Source organism: Phalacrocorax carbo, chromosome 9, assembly GCF_963921805.1.
Source record: "Phalacrocorax carbo chromosome 9, bPhaCar2.1, whole genome shotgun sequence".
Lineage (NCBI taxonomy): Eukaryota > Metazoa > Chordata > Aves > Suliformes > Phalacrocoracidae > Phalacrocorax > Phalacrocorax carbo.
This window is the reverse complement of record NC_087521.1, coordinates 2,957,839-2,965,903: the sequence shown is the minus strand read 5'-3', so window position 1 is coordinate 2,965,903 and position 8,065 is coordinate 2,957,839. Positions and strand designations below refer to the sequence as shown.

The window sequence follows — 8,065 nt, the reverse complement described above, 5'->3', positions numbered from 1 at the left end:
GCTGAGGTGAAAGAGTCATTTTGGGACTATAGGCCTCTTGGATGCTGGCTCCTGCAACTGGACTTTAAGAAGCAGGTCTAAACAACTGTAATTGTGATGACTTCTAGCTGTTTTCTGTCTTGTTATAAATTAGTCCTTTGATCTGTGCCTCCAACTGAAGTTATTCAATTTAGAGAGAACTTTGTAGAAAACTAATTTTTTTTTTCAGTTGTTGTCCTTTTCCTATCCTGTCAAACTACAAGATGCATATCAAATGCTCTGCAGTGGTATTATTAGTTCATTATATGTTTTTAAAAACTTCCAGCAACAAAATCTGTGAGCAAGTGTTGCACTGCATCTTCTCAGAAGACTTGTGTTCAGTGCCTTTAAATGCCATAAAATAGTGAAGAGTTAGATTTTGTAATCCAGTGGTTCTTGAACTGGAGTTGCATGGAGCATCTCTAAAAATATGTGTGTACTTTTGGAAGTATTACAGATTCCAGTGCTGTATTCCTCATTTAAATCCAAGGCACATTACCGTAATTAGTAATCTTACTAATAGTGACATTAGCTTTTTAAGCAGACACACAATTAGTGTTGTTTTACCCCAGTAAATTTAGGAACGTTTGCTTTCCTCCTCCATCTACATCCACATTAGATGGCACAAAGGAACCTTTTTAATGACAGATACATCTAAAAGAAAGAACAAAAATCCCAAGATTTTAGCAGGCACATTTTGTTTTTATTAGCCCTGCTTTATTCACTCACACACAGGCACACAAAACTACCTGGCAATCTGACTATAATTATCACCATACATCCTTTGTTGTCTGTATTGTGATTCATGTGAAAAGGGGACTGAAAAGAAAATTATCCAACAGAACAAAGCTGTGAGAGAGACAGATTAAGGGTTCCCAGTGTGAAATGGGAGGTGGGAGCGCTTGAACTTTGCCTGCCAATGAACTGCTTTGCTGTCACTGTCACAAGGCTCAGAGGACCGCTGGAGCCCTGCAGGGGTCCGTCCAGGAGGCAGTAGCTTAGCTAGCCTCAGTTCTCAGCATCCAGGAAGGGAGAAGTGGATTGATCTGCTCATTGTTACAGCAGACACTCATGAAATGCAGGGTACATCGGAAACACAATTTTACAGGGTTTCAAAGCTTCATTTTCTTTCTATTAACATTCAAACCTACCCTTCAGGTCCTTGTCGCTGTGTCTGAAACAACGTAAGAAGATAAAGATTTGCTCTCAAAGAGAGTTTATACCAACAGGTAAAGGTAGGTATCCTAATCCTGTAAGGAGGGAAGCTGAACTGGTTGAGATAAGCACTAAGTTCTAACAATTCATGTCAAACAAACAGGTCTAGACAAAATTACTTTTAATGGATGCATTCTGCCCATCCCTTTGAAGATGGATGTGGCTGTAATATTGGTGCTTCTGGCGGGAAGGAGGGTTTGAGTAGGTAGTGATTGCGTGGAGCATGCGGATAGCCTCCTTTTGTGAGGCCCTACCCTACACTGCGTGCAGGCAGGGCTGAGACGCTGCTGGAGCCATGCCAGCATTGGTTCACATGCACTTTTTCTGAGCTGTCAGGGGTGGCAGGAAATGCAGGGCTAACAATTTAAAGTCCTGTAAAGATACTGCACTAAATATGAGAAGCTGACTACAATTTAGTGAAGATCAGAACAGTTGTTAATTGTGCTTGGCTAATTACAAACAATTAAACAATAACTCCTTTCTTTGAAGGTACCTGCCATCATTCTGTGTGACAATTTAACAGGGCTAAAAAACCAATGTAAGAGTAATAGCGTTTGCTAATTTGGAACATTAGCTTAATGATACCTGAGATAGTGTAGCATTCTCACCAGCTGTTTCATGAAATTACAGCCTTGTGCTTTAAATTATAATGCCCACAGCTATAATGTATATATGACACTTAACATATAGGCTAGGCTATCTCTGTATGTGTCTGTGTAGCCATGAGAAGAACCATGCAGTATGCTAAGCTAAATTCTCTTGAGTGGGGGGGTCACCTGATGATTTGCCCCTAATTTGCCATTTGCCTGTATCTTACTATTTGCTGCGTGCTGTAAATACTGATTCAAACAATGATCACTTATCTGATTCCATTATCCCAGCCATTGAGATATAGACCCTAAATGTGGTATCTTCTTCTCTCCCGTTTTTAGTAAAAAATATTTGCCAGCTTCATTTTTGTTATAGCAAAACACATACTCCGTGTGCCTTATGCAAACAGCAAGTGCCAAGCCAAAACCAGGGCCATCCTGAGGAACTCCTTCTCTCCCCAGGCTTTAGTGGTTTGTGTTAAATAAAATCTGGATTCACAGCTATCCCACTGAGGTTTTTAAAAACCTTTCTTAAAATCATCTTTTGCCATTTTTGCATTTGCTGACCTGATGCTCTAGAATTATATAGCTTTCCATGGTTTTTACTACTGAAGTAATCTCTAAATTATCACAGTGCCATGCCTTTCTAAAGTACAGTACTGTAATTACAGTGCTGCAATTACATTCATCCATGATTTATGACAAACTTTCAGTGAAAAAATAGTAAACACTGTATCACTTTGTGATGTATGTGTAATTGTGCATTTCTCTGTTCTACAAACATCATTCCTTTTTTGCTGGTATTTTCTATAGTGCACAGAAAATCAATTTGTCTTTCATTCATTAAATTAATCCCTTCACTGTCATTTGACACAGAAGTCCCAACTTAAAAACAAAACTGGTGCTGCAAAAAGTTATTTTAACATGAGGTTGCATGCCCACGTTGTTGATTGCATGTGAAAAAAGGTAATAATATAAAGATAAAACCCGTGATGTTTGCATTTAGTTCCTGAATACCTACTGCTGATTTACCCTGATTCTAGTTTTGTAGTTTTGGCATGGTAAAGGCGGTACCAAATTTGTGCAAAATGCATTGAGAAGTAAGCCACAGACTTTTGTGGCAATAACTTCAGTTCTTTATAGGGTCATTGAACTAGAAGGGCTGGGTGTGACCAGGAGACATGAGGGTTTCAAGGAAATCTTCAAGGTGCAAATGAATCACTGATATAAACTGCTATTTATTTTAGTCCCATTGTGTTAGGAAGAACTGAGTTGCTACTCAATGGCACTCTCAAAACACTGATTCAGCTGCCGCAGAGCTCCTTCCTGTGTCCGGTATTTTGCAGTCTGTTATTATCAGGCTGCAGAATTGGTGAAATGTGGATAATTCCTCCTCTTATTAGTAGTGACAGCTGGAGTGGAGGTGTTCCCATGTTGTAAAGAAGTTGTACTGGATGGCAGCATCATCCTCCTAAACTACTGGGGGCAATGTCTTCCCCTGCGGTACCTCTATTTATTTATATGGGATCAGGCCTTACAAGCTGCTTTTTATTTTAAGAAAGCACTAAAATGAAGCAAAAGTATTCCATTTCATTAATACATCACAGACGTATATTAGCCTACAAGAATGTGTACAAGACAGACCCATTAATGATCTCCAAAGGTATTACAGAATGACAGTTATTTCATTTATCGTTACAAGCATCCCTGGCAATTTTCATGATTAGCCTTTTTTCATTTAACAGAATGATAAAGCAAAAGTTTAGGTGATTTTGCAGAAATTAAACACAAATCCTGACTTCTATGATTAATCTTTAAAATGCATACCTATAGACCAGTCTTTGCAAAATTACTAATATTTTACACATTGTGTTTCATATTTTCTGTTCTGTTAGAATGAGAGTAGGTTTTTATGATAACCAGACAGATTAAATTTGTGAAGTGATTCACTGTGAAGTGATTCACCAAATTTGCCTGGAATTGAAGTGGACAGCTGTCTTAATCCAGTAGCGGTTATGATACTTAAAATGCTGGGGGCTTCCAACGTTGATGTTCACTAGACCACAGCGTGTCCTCTCTGTTGAGGAGGTTTGCACAGAACCCTCACATTTTTCTGGTTGTAAGAAAGACATCTAGTCCAATCTGGAGGTGTCAGCATTAAATTCACTAAATGTACTTTGTATAAAATAATAATTAAATCAGGGACAGGGCTGCTTCCCTACTGGTTAGTAAGTACTCCCCCCCCCCCCACCCCCAAATGAATATGTAAATACTTTTTTTCAGGGAGAACAGTTTTGATAGAAGAATAAATACATCCAATGGTATAAAAAAACCCTTACAGCACATTTGATAAAGTCAGACACCTGGGGACTACGAAAACGGCAGAGGATATGTGTTTCCTTAATTCTGAGTGTGTGCTTCAATTGGACTGTAGGTAAGATAGAATTTTTCATACCTTTGTTGCCTTGCTTTTTTTTCCACTTGTATTTGGAAATACAACATTTTGGAAAGAATGAATCAGTTTGTTTTTCCTAGTGCACAATATTCTTCTCACCTTAAATTTTTTTTTTTTCAACTTCCATTTGAGATCAAACCAAGTTTGGATTTTTCTGTTCAGTTCTGTAGGTAAATTGACAATGTTGGTATTTACAAGTCCACAGTTACTCTAACTTTTCTTCTTTCTCAGAGGCCCATGCTTAAAGCTGTGTTGCTGTGTTTCAAGTCTATGTTTCTAATAAACTTTGTAGGGGTTTGGTGAGTGATCTTACAGCTGTGCCCCTTGCCTTGAGATACTTTAATCTTGCTATTTACTTCTACTTTTGCAAAATTAGCAAAATTACAATTTGATTAGTTAGCCTTCATGTTTAATAATAAAGTGTTCTATTTGTGCCTCCGGATGTATCGTAACTCATTCTCTCCAAGTGTAAGTAACTATCAATTCCATCTCACAGAGCATTTATGAGCTTATTAGTAAGGCCAACTCTTAACACCAGAAACCTCCCTGGCACTTAAAGGGGCTTGCCTTGTTTCCTGCCCAAGGGGCAGCCTCTTACTTCTGTGAGGGCCCCTTTGCCCTTTTTAAATTAGACTATGGCTTTGCACATTAGACAGTAATCTCAGTTAGGAATTCTGGCAAGTGCTTTCTGACAATCCAAGTGCACAGTATCCACAGCATTCCCCTTGTTTGTATTGGCAGCCACAGGCTTAAACAATTCCAGCAAGTAAGTGAGGCATGTCCTTCCCTTCCTAAGACCATGTTGGCTATCTTGATTCAAGATGTGGTTTACTGGCTGTTCTTCCATTTGTTCTTTAACAACCATTTCCAAGTCTTTCGCCACAACTGATGCAAAGCTGCAGAAAAAGTCTTAATTTCCTGATCAATAGGTCCTAAAAATGGCCTTATTTTGGTGACTTGCCACACTTTCAGTTCTTTTACAAACATCTCTTTTACTGAGGGAGGCCCAAAGAAAGAAGAAGGGGTTGCATATTATTAAGTTTGTGTTGCTCTTTCATGGACACTTAAGTGTTTCCTTAAAAATGTGCTTTTAAGTTTCTGTATTAAAACTTCATACTAACCTTTTTCCATTACTAAGTTTTTCTTCTGAGTGCATTACATGATGAACTTCAAGGAAAATAACAGAATGATGTACTCTTTCTGCAAAAAACCATAATCTTGCCATGACTGTCCATAGTATGGCATGAGGCTATTGATTTCTGTAAAATCTAATTCATATTACAGGGGATGAAATGGCAAAATAAAGAATATGCAGATAAAATATGGCTAAGTGGTGTGATTGTATTGTAGTACTAGGCTCTGCCCACTGCTCAAAGAGAAAACGATTTACTGTCCTTGGAATAGCATTTGTAATAGAAGAGCTACAATATTTTAAAATCAAAATTATATTCTACAACGTAAAGTAATTAAAAAATTGCTGAAAAGGGAAGAAGAAGCCACTTTTGTTTTAGGGTAGAGGCAACCCCCAAGCCCCAAAACCTAGTCTTCTACTGCCTCAGGTGCACTGTCAGCTGTTCTTCAGATTCTCTGTTAAGGCCTGTCCATTCTCCCTGCAGCAAGGGGGAACCCACAGTGTCCTCTCCTCTGAGAAGCTTCATTTGACAGGACATTTTTCATTGTTCTTGCAAGTCATTTGTAAAGCTTTATCACCACTAAGAATAAATAAACTAAGAGGTTGTTTGAAGGTGACTACATCTAGGCCATTAGTGACACCTCACACCAAGCTAGGAAGCTAAGCATTGCTAAGGTCCAGGCTTGGACTAAAGTCTCAGGATAGGCAATATTGTCAAACTATTAACAGGATCTGTGTCATGGATGTGGTCAGCTCCACCTGGAATTCTCCCCCACAATTTCCAGTTATGGCTTGGTTTATTAGGTGAGTTAGGCCAGTTCCTGTTTATCTGATTCAATGTTTTAGTCAGTTGTAACTTTGCTGATTGTCTATTAACCTGAGAATATTTTCTCTTACTAGTAGAGGCATTAAGGCAGACCAATTTCTAATCTACTCTTCTATTTCAGCATGTTTCAAGTTAGAGCAAAACCTGTGGGTACATGCGAGAAGTCTTGTGACTGCTCAAACTCTTTAGTATTTTGGCGTCAGAATGATATATTCTCTAGGAAAAAGGATCATAGCTTTAATTTGTAGAAAAGTGGAAGAAATGAAGTGTCAAAAATGTTTTTCTTTCATAGGGACGTATCTCCATTGCTGGTGGTGGTCTAGCGCACTCTGAGGAAGGATGTGATAACCTGAGCGGACTGATAAATAGTAAGATCATTTGGCTGAACTTTGCCTTTGTGACAAGGAATGTGCATTTATTGATTATAATGGATAGATAGGCTACTTTCTCCAAGTCTTGCTGTTCCAGGGCTGTCCCACTATCCATAAGTTACCTTCTGACAAAATGAATAAGAGACATTTGGGAACATTCTCAGCATTGTGCCATCAATTCTATCTTGCTTGAATAGAAAAATAATTGTTAGTTCTTGGTATGCAATATTTATTAAAGTTAAAAGGACTTGACTGCAGCAACAAAAAAAGAAGAAAAGCAGATGTGAGAAACAGTTTAAAATTTGGCAAAGTAGAAAATCTTTTCATAATTTTTGTGATAAATTGAATTAAAACTCCCAGTTGCTTTGCATATTATTCACACAAGGCCTTTTTTGGCCATCTGCTGTTGCCAAGTTCTAGAGATCCACATTTCATTTTTTAGCACTGGCCTGCCAAGTTATATAAAGGAAATGTTTGCCCTCAATGTTGTTTTTCCTAAATTATTTGGAATGCTGTGTTTCAGTCTCCTTTGGGTCTGTTCATTTTACAGAGATTCTGTATTCTGTCCCTTCTGTTCGTCTTCCAATAATAGCAAATATCTCATATCCAGAAGTAAGTCGATGCAGATAGATCCCTCAATTCCTTGATCCCCAATACCCTTCATACAACCTATGCCTGTCTTCCCTGTTAGGGAAAAACCTTTCAAGAATCCTTTTTTCCCCATGCTGTTTACCTTCATCCTTGATTGGTTTTCCTTCCCTGACTCAATTTTTCTGTGTCCCCTCTCTGTTACAGGGATAGAAGACTTATGTGAGCAACAAAAAAGGATATCAGAATTTATAATAACAGAGACCAGCTGGCTGTTAAGAAAAGTGCCTGGACTGGCAGATTTAAAAATACCCTGACTGTCAAGATAAAGCTGATAACTTCCCCTGGATCCTTTCAGAAGTGGGTAAAATGTTCCTGATATGTTGTAGCTAGTGAATTGTGGTCATGAAACGTTGTCTGTGTTTAAATGAAGAAGCAGAGAGTGACTGGCCTGACAACTCATCATTTTCAGGAGTGAAATACTATGTAAATTAATTATGTAAATGTGGGGTTTAGTATGCCTTGTCCAAATTAGATCTTTGCTGCACACACTTAGCTAAACTTTTTACTGTTTCTAAGTGGCTGCATGTTTCTAATGAGTGGGAAAGATCACAAGATTATGTTACACAGAGCCATCACACATGCTGACACAGGCGATATTATTCTCTGAGAAAAAGGAATGATTCCACTAAATAATATTTTTTTTAAAGTGTTTTTTCAGTGAATTTAAGATTTGCACCGGTACAGATGTGTCTGGCTTTTTCATAAGACCAACCATGTACTCCTACTGTGGCTTCATTTGGCAGCTGAAAAAAAGAGAGTCAAAATTCCTCTACACTTAGTGACTGAGAGAAGAATTTGGCTATTGTG

General features: G+C 38.2%; 1 long non-coding RNA gene across 1 annotated transcript; it reads left to right on the top strand.

The window, feature by feature from the left end:
- The first annotated feature begins 1,171 nt into the window (after positions 1-1,171).
- On the top strand, positions 1,172-7,745 carry LOC135314930 (uncharacterized). The gene is made up of 4 exons (XR_010374351.1): positions 1,172-1,253; positions 4,107-4,257; positions 6,529-6,604; positions 7,403-7,745. It is a non-coding gene; the product is annotated as an uncharacterized LOC135314930 (long non-coding RNA).
- Positions 7,746-8,065: the final 320 nt, after the last annotated feature.